This window comes from Salmo salar, chromosome 18, assembly GCF_965601325.2.
Source record: "Salmo salar chromosome 18, fSalSal1, whole genome shotgun sequence".
NCBI lineage: Eukaryota > Metazoa > Chordata > Actinopteri > Salmoniformes > Salmonidae > Salmo > Salmo salar.
The window spans coordinates 62,563,562-62,579,367 of record NC_138308.1 but is presented as its reverse complement, the minus strand read 5'-3'; the positions used below and the strand labels follow the sequence as shown (position 1 = coordinate 62,579,367).

The following is a 15,806-nucleotide window of genomic DNA, read 5'->3' as shown; positions in this document are numbered from 1 at the left end:
AACCCACCCATCTTTAGACATGTAGCCATTCCCACCACTGAGGTATAGAGTTATAACACCCCATCTTTAGACATGTAGCCAGTCCCATCACTGAGGTATAGAGTTATAACCCACCCATCTTTAGACATGTAGCCAGTCCCACCACTGAGGTATAGAGTTATAACCCACCCATCATTAGACATGTAGCCAGTAGGACCACTGAGGTATAGAGTTATAACCCAGCCATCTTTAGACATGTAGCCAGTCCCACCACTGAGGTATAGAGTTATAAAGCACCCATCATTAGACATGTAGCCAGTCCCACCACTGAGGTATGGAGTTATAACCCACCCATCTTTAGACATGTAGCCAGTCCCACGACTGAGGTATAGAGTTATAACCCAGCCATCTTTAGAGATGTAGCCAGTCCCACCACTGAGGTATAGAGTTATAACCCAGCCATCTTTAGAGATGTAGCCAGTCCCACCACTGAGGTATAGAGTTATAACCCACCCATCATTAGACATGTAGCCAGTCCAACAACTGAGGTATGGCGTTATAACCCACCCATCTTTAGACATGTAGCCAGTCCCACCACTGAGGTATAGAGTTATAACCCACCCATCATTAGACATGTAGCCAGTCCCACCACTGAGGTATGGAGTTATAACCCACCCATCTTTAGACATGTAGCCAGTCCCAACACTGAGGTATAGAGTTATAACCCACCCATCTTTAGACATGTAGCCAGTCCCACCACTGAGGTATAGAGTTATAACCCACCCATCATTAGACATGTAGCCAGTAGGACCACTGAGGTATAGAGTTATAACCCAGCCATCTTTAGACATGTAGCCAGTCCCACCACTGAGGTATCAAGTTATAAAGCACCCATCATTAGACATGTAGCCAGTCCCACCACTGAGGTATGGAGTTATAACCCACCCATCTTTAGACATGTAGCCAGTCCCACCACTGAGGTATAGAGTTATAACCCACCCATCATTAGACATGTAGCCAGTCCCACCACTGAGGTATAGAGTTATAACCCAGCCATCTTTAGACATGTAGCCAGTCCCACCACTGAGGTATCGAGTTATAAAGCACCAATCATTAGACATGTAGCCAGTCCCACCACTGAGGTATGGAGTTATAACCCACCCATCTTTAGACATGTAGCCAGTCCCAACACTGAGGTATAGAGTTATAACCCACCCATCTTTAGACATGTAGCCAGTCCCACCACTGAGGTATAGAGTTATAACACCCCCATCTTTAGACATGTAGCCAGTCCCACCACTGAGGTATATAGTTATAACCTACCCATTGTTAGACATGTAGCCAGTCCCACCACTGAGGTATAGAGTTATAACCCACCCATCTTTAGACATGTAGCCAGTCCCACCACTGAGGTATAGAGTTATAACCCACCCATCATTAGACATGTAGCCAGTCCCACCACTGAGGTTTGGAGATATAACCCACCCATCTTTAGACATGTAGCCAGTCCCACCACTGAAGTATAGAGTTATAACCCACCCATCTTTAGACATGTAGCCAGTCACACCACTGAGGTATAGAGTTATATCCCACCCATTGTTAGACATGTAGCCAGTCCCACCACTGAGGTATAGAGTTATAACCCACCCATCATTAGACATGTAGCCAGTCCCACCACTGAGGTATAGAGTTATAACCCAGCCATCTTTAGACATGTAGCCAGTCCCACCACTGAGGTATCGAGTTATAAAGCACCAATCATTAGACATGTAGCCAGTCCCACCACTGAGGTATGGAGTTATAACCCACCCATCTTTAGACATGTAGCCAGTCCCAACACTGAGGTATAGAGTTATAACCCACCCATCTTTAGACATGTAGCCAGTCCCACCACTGAGGTATTGAGTTATAACCCAACCATCATTAGACATGTAGCCAGTCCAACAACTGAGGTATGGCGTTATAACCCACCCATCTTTAGACATGTAGCCAGTCCCACCACTGAGGTATAGAGTTATAACCCACCCATCTTTAGACATGTAGCCAGTCCCACCACTGAGGTATAGAGTTATAACCCACCCATCATTAGACATGTAGCCAGTCCCACCACTGAGGTATGGAGTTATAACCCACCCATCTTTAGACATGTAGCCAGTCCCACCACTGAGGTATAGAGTTATAACCCAGCCATCTTTAGACATGTAGCCAGTCCCACCACTGAGGTATCGAGTTATAAAGCACCCATCATTAGACATGTAGCCAGTCCCACCACTGAGGTATGGAGTTATAACCCACCCATCTTTAGACATGTAGCCAGTCCCACGACTGAGGTATCGAGTTATAAAGCACCAATCATTAGACATGTAGCCAGTCCCACCACTGAGGTATGGAGTTATAACCCACCCATCTTTAGACATGTAGCCAGTCCCAACACTGAGGTATAGAGTTATAACCCACCCATCTTTAGACATGTAGCCAGTCCCACCACTGAAGTATAGAGTTATAACCCACCCATCTTTAGACATGTAGCCAGTCACACCACTGAGGTATAGAGTTATATCCCACCCATTGTTAGACATGTAGCCAGTCCCACCACTGAGGTATAGAGTTATAACCCACCCATCATTAGACATGTAGCCAGTCCCACCACTGAGGTATAGAGTTATAACCCAGCCATCTTTAGACATGTAGCCAGTCCCACCACTGAGGTATCGAGTTATAAAGCACCAATCATTAGACATGTAGCCAGTCCCACCACTGAGGTATGGAGTTATAACCCACCCATCTTTAGACATGTAGCCAGTCCCAACACTGAGGTATAGAGTTATAACCCACCCATCTTTAGACATGTAGCCAGTCCCACCACTGAGGTATAGAGTTATAACCCACCCATCATTAGACATGTAGCCAGTCCAACAACTGAGGTATGGCGTTATAACCCACCCATCTTTAGACATGTAGCGAGTCCCACCACTGAGGTATAGAGTTATAACCCACCCATCTTTAGACATGTAGCCAGTCCCACCACTGAGGTATAGAGTTATAACCCACCCATCATTAGACATGTAGCCAGTCCCACCACTGAGGTATGGAGTTATAACCCACCCATCTTTAGACATGTAGCCAGTCCCAACACTGAGGTATAGAGTTATAACCCACCCATCTTTAGACATGTAGCCAGTCCCACCACTGAGGTATAGAGTTATAACCCACCCATCATTAGACATGTAGCCAGTCCAACAACTGAGGTATGGCGTTATAACCCACCCATCTTTAGACATGTAGCGAGTAACACCACTGAGGTATAGAGTTATAACCCACCCATCTTTAGACATGTAGCCAGTCCCACCACTGAGGTATAGAGTTATAACCCACCCATCATTAGACATGTAGCCAGTCCCACCACTGAGGTATGGAGTTATAACCCACCCATCTTTAGACATGTAGCCAGTCCCAACACTGAGGTATAGAGTTATAACCCACCCATCTTTAGACATGTAGCCAGTCCCACCACGGAGGTATAGAGTTATAACCCACCCATCATTAGACATGTAGCCAGTAGGACCACTGAGGTATAGAGTTATAACCCAGCCATCTTTAGACATGTAGCCAGTCCCACCACTGAGGTATCGAGTTATAAAGCACCCATCATTAGACATGTAGCCAGTCCCACCACTGAGGTATGGAGTTATAACCCACCCATCTTTAGACATGTAGCCAGTCCCACGACTGAGGTATCGAGTTATAAAGCACCAATCATTAGACATGTAGCCAGTCCCACCACTGAGGTATAGAGTTATAACCCACCCATCTATAGACATGTAGCCAATCCCACCACTGAGGTATAGAGTTATAACCCACCCATCTTTAGACATGTAGCCAGTCCCACCACTGAGGTATAGAGTTATAACACCCCATCTTTAGACATGTAGCCAGTCCCACCACTGAGGTATAGAGTTATAACCCACCCATCTTTAGACATGTAGCCAGTCCCACCACTGAGGTATAGAGTTATAACCCACCCATCATTAGACATGTAGCCAGTAGGACCACTGAGGTATAGAGTTATAACCCAGCCATCTTTAGACATGTAGCCAGTCCCACCACTGAGGTATAGAGTTATAAAGCACCCATCATTAGACATGTAGCCAGTCCCACCACTGAGGTATGGAGTTATAACCCACCCATCTTTAGACATGTAGCCAGTCCCACGACTGAGGTATAGAGTTATAACCCAGCCATCTTTAGAGATGTAGCCAGTCCCACCACTGAGGTATAGAGTTATAACCCAGCCATCTTTAGAGATGTAGCCAGTCCCACCACTGAGGTATAGAGTTATAACCCACCCATCATTAGACATGTAGCCAGTCCAACAACTGAGGTATGGCGTTATAACCCACCCATCTTTAGACATGTAGCGAGTAACACCACTGAGGTATAGAGTTATAACCCACCCATCTTTAGACATGTAGCCAGTCCCACCACTGAGGTATAGAGTTATAACCCACCCATCATTAGACATGTAGCCAGTCCCACCACTGAGGTATGGAGTTATAACCCACCCATCTTTAGACATGTAGCCAGTCCCAACACTGAGGTATAGAGTTATAACCCACCCATCTTTAGACATGTAGCCAGTCCCACCACTGAGGTATAGAGTTATAACCCACCCATCATTAGACATGTAGCCAGTAGGACCACTGAGGTATAGAGTTATAACCCAGCCATCTTTAGACATGTAGCCAGTCCCACCACTGAGGTATCGAGTTATAAAGCACCCATCATTAGACATGTAGCCAGTCCCACCACTGAGGTATGGAGTTATAACCCACCCATCTTTAGACATGTAGCCAGTCCCACGACTGAGGTATCGAGTTATAAAGCACCAATCATTAGACATGTAGCCAGTCCCACCACTGAGGTATAGAGTTATAACCCACCCATCTATAGACATGTAGCCAATCCCACCACTGAGGTATAGAGTTATAACCCACCCATCTTTAGACATGTAGCCAGTCCCACCACTGAGGTATAGAGTTATAACACCCCATCTTTAGACATGTAGCCAGTCCCACCACTGAGGTATAGAGTTATAACCCACCCATCTTTAGACATGTAGCCAGTCCCACCACTGAGGTATAGAGTTATAACCCACCCATCATTAGACATGTAGCCAGTAGGACCACTGAGGTATAGAGTTATAACCCAGCCATCTTTAGACATGTAGCCAGTCCCACCACTGAGGTATAGAGTTATAAAGCACCCATCATTAGACATGTAGCCAGTCCCACCACTGAGGTATGGAGTTATAACCCACCCATCTTTAGACATGTAGCCAGTCCCACGACTGAGGTATAGAGTTATAACCCAGCCATCTTTAGAGATGTAGCCAGTCCCACCACTGAGGTATAGAGTTATAACCCAGCCATCTTTAGAGATGTAGCCAGTCCCACCACTGAGGTATAGAGTTATAACCCACCCATCATTAGACATGTAGCCAGTCCAACAACTGAGGTATGGCGTTATAACCCACCCATCTTTAGACATGTAGCCAGTCCCACCACTGAGGTATAGAGTTATAACCCACCCATCATTAGACATGTAGCCAGTCCCACCACTGAGGTATGGAGTTATAACCCACCCATCTTTAGACATATAGCCAGTCCCAACACTGAGGTATAGAGTTATAACCCACCCATCTTTAGACATGTAGCCAGTCCCACCACTGAGGTATAGAGTTATAACCCACCCATCATTAGACATGTAGCCAGTAGGACCACTGAGGTATAGAGTTATAACCCAGCCATCTTTAGACATGTAGCCAGTCCCACGACTGAGGTATCGAGTTATAAAGCACCAATCATTAGACATGTAGCCAGTCCCACCACTGAGGTATAGAGTTATAACCCACCCATCTATAGACATGTAGCCAATCCCACCACTGAGGTATAGAGTTATAACCCACCCATCTTTAGACATGTAGCCATTCCCACCACTGAGGTATAGAGTTATAACACCCCATCTTTAGACATGTAGCCAGTCCCATCACTGAGGTATAGAGTTATAACCCACCCATCTTTAGACATGTAGCCAGTCCCACCACTGAGGTATAGAGTTATAACCCACCCATCATTAGACATGTAGCCAGTAGGACCACTGAGGTATAGAGTTATAACCCAGCCATCTTTAGACATGTAGCCAGTCCCACCACTGAGGTATCGAGTTATAAAGCACCAATCATTAGACATGTAGCCAGTCCCACCACTGAGGTATAGAGTTATAACCCACCCATCTATAGACATGTAGCCAATCCCACCACTGAGGTATAGAGTTATAACCCACCCATCTTTAGACATGTAGCCAGTCCCACCACTGAGGTATAGAGTTATAACACCCCATCTTTAGACATGTAGCCAGTCCCACCACTGAGGTATAGAGTTATAACCCACCCATCTTTAGACATGTAGCCAGTCCCACCACTGAGGTATAGAGTTATAACCCACCCATCATTAGACATGTAGCCAGTAGGACCACTGAGGTATAGAGTTATAACCCAGCCATCTTTAGACATGTAGCCAGTCCCACCACTGAGGTATAGAGTTATAAAGCACCCATCATTAGACATGTAGCCAGTCCCACCACTGAGGTATGGAGTTATAACCCACCCATCTTTAGACATGTAGCCAGTCCCACGACTGAGGTATAGAGTTATAACCCAGCCATCTTTAGAGATGTAGCCAGTCCCACCACTGAGGTATAGAGTTATAACCCAGCCATCTTTAGAGATGTAGCCAGTCCCACCACTGAGGTATAGAGTTATAACCCACCCATCATTAGACATGTAGCCAGTCCAACAACTGAGGTATGGCGTTATAACCCACCCATCTTTAGACATGTAGCCAGTCCCACCACTGAGGTATAGAGTTATAACCCACCCATCATTAGACATGTAGCCAGTCCCACCACTGAGGTATGGAGTTATAACCCACCCATCTTTAGACATATAGCCAGTCCCAACACTGAGGTATAGAGTTATAACCCACCCATCTTTAGACATGTAGCCAGTCCCACCACTGAGGTATAGAGTTATAACCCACCCATCATTAGACATGTAGCCAGTAGGACCACTGAGGTATAGAGTTATAACCCAGCCATCTTTAGACATGTAGCCAGTCCCACGACTGAGGTATCGAGTTATAAAGCACCAATCATTAGACATGTAGCCAGTCCCACCACTGAGGTATAGAGTTATAACCCACCCATCTATAGACATGTAGCCAATCCCACCACTGAGGTATAGAGTTATAACCCACCCATCTTTAGACATGTAGCCATTCCCACCACTGAGGTATAGAGTTATAACACCCCATCTTTAGACATGTAGCCAGTCCCATCACTGAGGTATAGAGTTATAACCCACCCATCTTTAGACATGTAGCCAGTCCCACCACTGAGGTATAGAGTTATAACCCACCCATCATTAGACATGTAGCCAGTAGGACCACTGAGGTATAGAGTTATAACCCAGCCATCTTTAGACATGTAGCCAGTCCCACCACTGAGGTATCGAGTTATAAAGCACCAATCATTAGACATGTAGCCAGTCCCACCACTGAGGTATAGAGTTATAACCCACCCATCTATAGACATGTAGCCAATCCCACCACTGAGGTATAGAGTTATAACCCACCCATCTTTAGACATGTAGCCAGTCCCACCACTGAGGTATAGAGTTATAACACCCCATCTTTAGACATGTAGCCAGTCCCACCACTGAGGTATAGAGTTATAACCCACCCATCTTTAGACATGTAGCCAGTCCCACCACTGAGGTATAGAGTTATAACCCACCCATCATTAGACATGTAGCCAGTAGGACCACTGAGGTATAGAGTTATAACCCAGCCATCTTTAGACATGTAGCCAGTCCCACCACTGAGGTATAGAGTTATAAAGCACCCATCATTAGACATGTAGCCAGTCCCACCACTGAGGTATGGAGTTATAACCCACCCATCTTTAGACATGTAGCCAGTCCCACGACTGAGGTATAGAGTTATAACCCAGCCATCTTTAGAGATGTAGCCAGTCCCACCACTGAGGTATAGAGTTATAACCCAGCCATCTTTAGAGATGTAGCCAGTCCCACCACTGAGGTATAGAGTTATAACCCACCCATCATTAGACATGTAGCCAGTCCAACAACTGAGGTATGGCGTTATAACCCACCCATCTTTAGACATGTAGCCAGTCCCACCACTGAGGTATAGAGTTATAACCCACCCATCATTAGACATGTAGCCAGTCCCACCACTGAGGTATGGAGTTATAACCCACCCATCTTTAGACATATAGCCAGTCCCAACACTGAGGTATAGAGTTATAACCCACCCATCTTTAGACATGTAGCCAGTCCCACCACTGAGGTATAGAGTTATAACCCACCCATCATTAGACATGTAGCCAGTAGGACCACTGAGGTATAGAGTTATAACCCAGCCATCTTTAGACATGTAGCCAGTCCCACGACTGAGGTATCGAGTTATAAAGCACCAATCATTAGACATGTAGCCAGTCCCACCACTGAGGTATAGAGTTATAACCCACCCATCTATAGACATGTAGCCAATCCCACCACTGAGGTATAGAGTTATAACCCACCCATCTTTAGACATGTAGCCATTCCCACCACTGAGGTATAGAGTTATAACACCCCATCTTTAGACATGTAGCCAGTCCCATCACTGAGGTATAGAGTTATAACCCACCCATCTTTAGACATGTAGCCAGTCCCACCACTGAGGTATAGAGTTATAACCCACCCATCATTAGACATGTAGCCAGTAGGACCACTGAGGTATAGAGTTATAACCCAGCCATCTTTAGACATGTAGCCAGTCCCACCACTGAGGTATAGAGTTATAAAGCACCCATCATTAGACATGTAGCCAGTCCCACCACTGAGGTATGGAGTTATAACCCACCCATCTTTAGACATGTAGCCAGTCCCACGACTGAGGTATAGAGTTATAACCCAGCCATCTTTAGAGATGTAGCCAGTCCCACCACTGAGGTATAGAGTTATAACCCAGCCATCTTTAGAGATGTAGCCAGTCCCACCACTGAGGTATAGAGTTATAACCCACCCATCATTAGACATGTAGCCAGTCCAACAACTGAGGTATGGCGTTATAACCCACCCATCTTTAGACATGTAGCCAGTCCCACCACTGAGGTATAGAGTTATAACCCACCCATCATTAGACATGTAGCCAGTCCCACCACTGAGGTATGGAGTTATAACCCACCCATCTTTAGACATGTAGCCAGTCCCAACACTGAGGTATAGAGTTATAACCCACCCATCTTTAGACATGTAGCCAGTCCCACCACTGAGGTATAGAGTTATAACCCACCCATCATTAGACATGTAGCCAGTAGGACCACTGAGGTATAGAGTTATAACCCAGCCATCTTTAGACATGTAGCCAGTCCCACCACTGAGGTATCAAGTTATAAAGCACCCATCATTAGACATGTAGCCAGTCCCACCACTGAGGTATGGAGTTATAACCCACCCATCTTTAGACATGTAGCCAGTCCCACCACTGAGGTATAGAGTTATAACCCACCCATCATTAGACATGTAGCCAGTCCCACCACTGAGGTATAGAGTTATAACCCAGCCATCTTTAGACATGTAGCCAGTCCCACCACTGAGGTATCGAGTTATAAAGCACCAATCATTAGACATGTAGCCAGTCCCACCACTGAGGTATGGAGTTATAACCCACCCATCTTTAGACATGTAGCCAGTCCCAACACTGAGGTATAGAGTTATAACCCACCCATCTTTAGACATGTAGCCAGTCCCACCACTGAGGTATAGAGTTATAACACCCCCATCTTTAGACATGTAGCCAGTCCCACCACTGAGGTATATAGTTATAACCTACCCATTGTTAGACATGTAGCCAGTCCCACCACTGAGGTATAGAGTTATAACCCACCCATCTTTAGACATGTAGCCAGTCCCACCACTGAGGTATAGAGTTATAACCCACCCATCATTAGACATGTAGCCAGTCCCACCACTGAGGTTTGGAGATATAACCCACCCATCTTTAGACATGTAGCCAGTCCCACCACTGAAGTATAGAGTTATAACCCACCCATCTTTAGACATGTAGCCAGTCACACCACTGAGGTATAGAGTTATATCCCACCCATTGTTAGACATGTAGCCAGTCCCACCACTGAGGTATAGAGTTATAACCCACCCATCATTAGACATGTAGCCAGTCCCACCACTGAGGTATAGAGTTATAACCCAGCCATCTTTAGACATGTAGCCAGTCCCACCACTGAGGTATCGAGTTATAAAGCACCAATCATTAGACATGTAGCCAGTCCCACCACTGAGGTATGGAGTTATAACCCACCCATCTTTAGACATGTAGCCAGTCCCAACACTGAGGTATAGAGTTATAACCCACCCATCTTTAGACATGTAGCCAGTCCCACCACTGAGGTATTGAGTTATAACCCAACCATCATTAGACATGTAGCCAGTCCAACAACTGAGGTATGGCGTTATAACCCACCCATCTTTAGACATGTAGCCAGTCCCACCACTGAGGTATAGAGTTATAACCCACCCATCTTTAGACATGTAGCCAGTCCCACCACTGAGGTATAGAGTTATAACCCACCCATCATTAGACATGTAGCCAGTCCCACCACTGAGGTATGGAGTTATAACCCACCCATCTTTAGACATGTAGCCAGTCCCAACACTGAGGTATAGAGTTATAACCCACCCATCTTTAGACATGTAGCCAGTCCCACCACTGAGGTATAGAGTTATAACCCACCCATCATTAGACATGTAGCCAGTAGGACCACTGAGGTATAGAGTTATAACCCAGCCATCTTTAGACATGTAGCCAGTCCCACCACTGAGGTATCGAGTTATAAAGCACCCATCATTAGACATGTAGCCAGTCCCACCACTGAGGTATGGAGTTATAACCCACCCATCTTTAGACATGTAGCCAGTCCCACGACTGAGGTATCGAGTTATAAAGCACCAATCATTAGACATGTAGCCAGTCCCACCACTGAGGTATGGAGTTATAACCCACCCATCTTTAGACATGTAGCCAGTCCCAACACTGAGGTATAGAGTTATAACCCACCCATCTTTAGACATGTAGCCAGTCCCACCACTGAAGTATAGAGTTATAACCCACCCATCTTTAGACATGTAGCCAGTCACACCACTGAGGTATAGAGTTATATCCCACCCATTGTTAGACATGTAGCCAGTCCCACCACTGAGGTATAGAGTTATAACCCACCCATCATTAGACATGTAGCCAGTCCCACCACTGAGGTATAGAGTTATAACCCAGCCATCTTTAGACATGTAGCCAGTCCCACCACTGAGGTATCGAGTTATAAAGCACCAATCATTAGACATGTAGCCAGTCCCACCACTGAGGTATGGAGTTATAACCCACCCATCTTTAGACATGTAGCCAGTCCCAACACTGAGGTATAGAGTTATAACCCACCCATCTTTAGACATGTAGCCAGTCCCACCACTGAGGTATAGAGTTATAACCCACCCATCATTAGACATGTAGCCAGTCCAACAACTGAGGTATGGCGTTATAACCCACCCATCTTTAGACATGTAGCGAGTCCCACCACTGAGGTATAGAGTTATAACCCACCCATCTTTAGACATGTAGCCAGTCCCACCACTGAGGTATAGAGTTATAACCCACCCATCATTAGACATGTAGCCAGTCCCACCACTGAGGTATGGAGTTATAACCCACCCATCTTTAGACATGTAGCCAGTCCAAACACTGAGGTATAGAGTTATAACCCACCCATCTTTAGACATGTAGCCAGTCCCACCACTGAGGTATAGAGTTATAACCCACCCATCATTAGACATGTAGCCAGTAGGACCACTGAGGTATAGAGTTATAACCCAGCCATCTTTAGACATGTAGCCAGTCCCACCACTGAGGTATCGAGTTATAAAGCACCCATCATTAGACATGTAGCCAGTCCCACCACTGAGGTATGGAGTTATAACCCACCCATCTTTAGACATGTAGCCAGTCCCACGACTGAGGTATCGAGTTATAAAGCACCAATCATTAGACATGTAGCCAGTCCCACCACTGAGGTATAGAGTTATAACCCACCCATCTATAGACATGTAGCCAATCCCACCACTGAGGTATAGAGTTATAACCCACCCATCTTTAGACATGTAGCCAGTCCCACCACTGAGGTATAGAGTTATAACACCCCATCTTTAGACATGTAGCCAGTCCCACCACTGAGGTATAGAGTTATAACCCACCCATCTTTAGACATGTAGCCAGTCCCACCACTGAGGTATAGAGTTATAACCCACCCATCATTAGACATGTAGCCAGTAGGACCACTGAGGTATGGAGTTATAACCCAGCCATCTTTAGACATGTAGCCAGTCCCACCACTGAGGTATAGAGTTATAAAGCACCCATCATTAGACATGTAGCCAGTCCCACCACTGAGGTATGGAGTTATAACCCACCCATCTTTAGACATGTAGCCAGTCCCACGACTGAGGTATAGAGTTATAACCCAGCCATCTTTAGAGATGTAGCCAGTCCCACCACTAAGGTATAGAGTTATAACCCAGCCATTTTAGAGATGTAGCCAGTCCCACCACTGAGGTATAGAGTTATAACCCACCCATCATTAGACATGTAGCCAGTCCCACCACTGAGGTATAGAGTTATAACCCAGCCATCTTTAGACATGTAGCCAGTCCCACCACTGAGGTATCGAGTTATAAAGCACCAATCATTAGACATGTAGCCAGTCCCACCACTGAGGTATGGAGTTATAACCCACCCATCTTTAGACATGTAGCCAGTCCCAACACTGAGGTATAGAGTTATAACCCACCCATCTTTAGACATGTAGCCAGTCCCACCACTGAGGTATAGAGTTATAACCCACCCATCATTAGACATGTAGCCAGTCCAACAACTGAGGTATGGCGTTATAACCCACCCATCTTTAGACATGTAGCGAGTCCCACCACTGAGGTATAGAGTTATAACCCACCCATCTTTAGACATGTAGCCAGTCCCACCACTGAGATATAGAGTTATAACCCACCCATCATTAGACATGTAGCCAGTCCCACCACTGAGGTATGGAGTTATAACCCACCCATCTTTAGACATGTAGCCAGTCCCAACACTGAGGTATAGAGTTATAACCCACCCATCTTTAGACATGTAGCCAGTCCCACCACTGAGGTATAGAGTTATAACCCACCCATCATTAGACATGTAGCCAGTAGGACCACTGAGGTATAGAGTTATAACCCAGCCATCTTTAGACATGTAGCCAGTCCCACCACTGAGGTATCGAGTTATAAAGCACCCATCATTAGACATGTAGCCAGTCCCACCACTGAGGTATGGAGTTATAACCCACCCATCTTTAGACATGTAGCCAGTCCCACGACTGAGGTATAGAGTTATAAAGCACCAATCATTAGACATGTAGCCAGTCCCACCACTGAGGTATAGAGTTATAACCCACCCATCTATAGACATGTAGCCAATCCCACCACTGAGGTATAGAGTTATAACCCACCCATCTTTAGACATGTAGCCAGTCCCACCACTGAGGTATAGAGTTATAACACCCCATCTTTAGACATGTAGCCAGTCCCACCACTGAGGTATAGAGTTATAAAGCACCCATCATTAGACATGTAGCCAGTCCCACCACTGAGGTATGGAGTTATAACCCACCCATCTTTAGACATGTAGCCAGTCCCACGACTGAGGTATAGAGTTATAACCCAGCCATCTTTAGAGATGTAGCCAGTCCCACCACTGAGGTATAGAGTTATAACCCAGCCATCTTTAGAGATGTAGCCAGTCCCACCACTGAGGTATAGAGTTATAACCCACCCATCATTAGACATGTAGCCAGTCCAACAACTGAGGTATGGCGTTATAACCCACCCATCTTTAGACATGTAGCCAGTCCCACCACTGAGGTATAGAGTTATAACCCACCCATCTTTAGACATGTAGCCAGTCCCACCACTGAGGTATAGAGTTATAACCCACCCATCATTAGACATGTAGCCAGTCCCACCACTGAGGTATGGAGTTATAACCCACCCATCTTTAGACATGTAGCCAGTCCCAACACTGAGGTATAGAGTTATAACCCACCCATCTTTAGACATGTAGCCAGTCCCACCACTGAGGTATAGAGTTATAACCCACCCATCATTAGACATGTAGCCAGTCCCAACACTGAGGTATAGAGTTATAACCCACCCATCTTTAGACATGTAGCCAGTCCCACCACTGAGGTATAGAGTTATAACCCAGCCATCTTTAGACATGTAGCCAGTCCCACCACTGAGGTAACGAGTTATAAAGCACCAATCATTAGACATGTAGCCAGTCCCACCACTGAGCTATAGAGTTATAACCCTCCCATCTTTAGACATGTAGCCAGTCACACCACTGAGGTATAGAGTTATATCCCACCCATTGTTAGACATGTAGCCAGTCCCACCACTGAGGTATAGAGTTATAACCCACCCATCTATAGACATGTAGCCAATCCCACCACTGAGGTATAGAGTTATAACCCACCCATCTTTAGACATGTAGCCAGTCCCACCACTGAGGTATAGAGTTATAACACCCCATCTTTAGACATGTAGCCAGTCCCACCACTGAGGTATAGAGTTATAACCCACCCATCTTTAGACATGTAGCCAGTCCCACCACTGAGGTATAGAGTTATAACCCACCCATCATTAGACATGTAGCCAGTAGGACCACTGAGGTATAGAGTTATAACCCAGCCATCTTTAGACATGTAGCCAGTCCCACAACTGAGGTATAGAGTTATAAAGCACCCATCATTAGACATGTAGCCAGTCCCACCACTGAGGTATGGAGTTATAACCCACCCATCTTTAGACATGTAGCCAGTCCCACGACTGAGGTATAGAGTTATAACCCTCCCATCTTTAGACATGTAGCCAGTCACACCACTGAGGTATAGAGTTATATCCCACCCATTGTTAGACATGTAGCCAGTCCCACCACTGAGGTATAGAGTTATAACCCACCCATCACTAGACATGTAGCCAGTCCCACCACTGAGGTATAGAGTTATAACCCAGCCATCTTTAGACATGTAGCCAGTCCCACCAATGAGGTATCGAGTTATAAAGCACCAATCATTAGATATGTAGCCAGTCCCACTACTGAGGTATGGAGTTATAACCCACCCATCTTTAGACATGTAGCCAGTCCCACCACTGAGGTATAGAGTTATAACCCACCCATCTTTAGACATGTAGCCAGTCCCACCACTGAGGTATAGAGTTATAACCCCCCATCTTTAGACATGTAGCCAGTCACAACACTGAGATATAGAGTTATAACCCACCAATCTATAGACATGTAGTCAGTCCCACCACTGAGGTATAGAGGTATAACCCACCCATCTTTAGACATGTAGCCAGTCCCACCACTGAGGAATAGAGTTATAACCCACCCATCTTTAGACATGTAGCCAGTCCCACCACTGAGGTATAGCGTTATAACCCACCCATTGTTAGACATGTCGCCAGTCCCACCACTGAGGTATAGAGTTATAACCCAGCCATCTTTAGACATGTAGCCAGTCCCACCACTGAGGTATAGAGTTATAACCCACCCATCTTTAGACATGTAGCCAGTCCCACCACTGAGGTATAGAGT

General features: G+C 45.8%; 1 protein-coding gene across 1 annotated transcript in view; it reads right to left on the bottom strand.

Moving 5' to 3' along the window:
* LOC106577471 (uncharacterized) overlaps window positions 1-15,806 on the bottom strand; it is a gene marked incomplete at its 3' end in the record, with an annotated part of 369,416 nt that overhangs the window by 138,018 nt on the left and 215,592 nt on the right. The window lies entirely within an intron of this gene.